A 2,008-nucleotide genomic window follows, 5' to 3' on the forward strand; every position below is an offset into this window, starting at 1 on the left:
GTTCACGCGAAGCAAACTCTCTGCCTTGCTAAGATTCGGCGTAGATATGAGCATTCTCGCTTCATCGGCTTTAGCGGGAGCACCCTGTCGAAATGCCGTCTTGTCGGTATGTTGCAGATGTCGATGCACCTTCACAGTTTTGAATGTAGGACTGGACTTTGATTCCGAGGCCAGCCCAGTAGCAGGTTGCTCGGCGCGGGTAAGCTCGCTGAAGGAGACGGTGAGGTTGAGTAGAAGCAGTAGTAATAGAAAACTTTGACGTATCTTGCTCGTTTGGAGTCTGGTAATCGGAAGAAATTGCGAAATGAGGTAAGTTGAAAGAAATGCCAAACGACAATTGGACAACCCATGGAATCACAAGAACGACGCCATGTCCAATAGAAATTAATAATGCAAGAGGATACATGCAACAGGGCCATAGCATACTGTACTGTTTCTTTCAAAAAATGTAGCTGGCATGAAAGTGATTGCGTGCTGGCAAACTCATCCCCATTACTCGTGAAGCGATAGGTGGCAGTTTCACAGAGCGTTGTCAGTGTCCGGAAGAAGCCATTTTTGTGCCTTTTCTTCCCACGGCATGATTGCAACGCAAAACGGTTTGTCGCGGTACACGCAGTACAAAGTTGTATTTCATGTAGAGCTGTATAAATAACCGGTCGACATGAGTTTGACTTGTACTATTCGTGATCCTCGAAAATAGATAGAGATATTAATTGGCGACTCGAGAATTGCTGGAGAATTACATATAAAAGTCACGAGCCATTTGCCTTTTTTCCTGTCCATAATGTACTTATACATGTATTTGGATTTATTTTAATTTTATACTGTTCGCACCTTGTTTGTATGTTCGGTTCACCATTAAAGTATACCACGAAACGTGATGCTTGACTCGAGTTTAATTGGCACAAAATCAAAAGCAAATATGCAATGAAAGCGTGATGCTTAATGACATGCAATCCACACGTAAGTCCAACATCCGCAAATATCTGTTGTTGCCAACGCTATTCAATCTATAGCACTCCGCGATCAAGTCGATTTAGCACATCGAGCTTAAGTCACCATTCCATTTGCCGGATATACAAAATGTAACGCTCGGCTTTTGTAGTCCTTTGAAGCGGGCAGGCGTTGTCGTTGGAATGGATGCCAAAGAGTTCTAACCAGTCTACGCAGTGGCAATAATAGCAGTAAGAACAAAGAAATTCACTGGCACGACATAATAGTGCGCTGTACCAGAAATAAAGTGTTAGTTCCTCGTGAGATGCCTCATTTACTGATAGGAGTCACAAAGGGGCGAAACCGATCCCAAAAATATCTCTTTTTCGATTGAATTTTAATTCAATCGAAACAAATATCCCAAGGATTCTACTACGCTGATCTTTGGGATTTACGTGAATCACGCCTCTTTCAACGTGCAGGCTATAATCCCAGGACTATTATATAAACATGAGAACACCCGATAACGGGCAGTCCTGGTAGTGCTCTATGGATATTCTTCTATATATATATATGCTGTACAAACGTAGCACACACCGAAATAAAGCCATTTTATGTGGATTTTCTCTAAGCGCACATCATTACTGATCACAGTTTGTCATCAGTATCACCGTGCGCTTTATGCTTCCTCCGTTCACAAATTTTGGGTCATTGTCAGAATAATGATGGTCAAATTGTTGAGGCATTTTGCCCATTGTATATCCGCCTCGCCGGTAGCAGGTCACGGGTCATTTCATCGAGACCATCGCGATCGTGTCCTCTGCGGCTAGGATTCGCATTGTATAGGCTAATTGCACTATCATCTAAGTCATCGACATTGTAGCGTTTCCAGTCCCTGTCGATAAGTGCATAATTACCGACAATGCACCTGCAGCCAGCACATTTGCTACATGAGGCCGTTCGCCTTTTATGCTGGCCTTTTAAAGCTGCAACGTCATGTCTAGACATAATTTGTTTTTAGAGAAAAAAAAAAACTCTTTGGGGTTCTATATGGACGATCGCTTCCTGGGTGCGA

The sequence above is a fragment of the Phytophthora parasitica genome, assembly GCF_000247585.1.
Source record: "Phytophthora parasitica INRA-310 unplaced genomic scaffold supercont2.1, whole genome shotgun sequence".
Classification (NCBI taxonomy): Eukaryota; Oomycota; class Peronosporomycetes; order Peronosporales; family Peronosporaceae; genus Phytophthora; species Phytophthora nicotianae.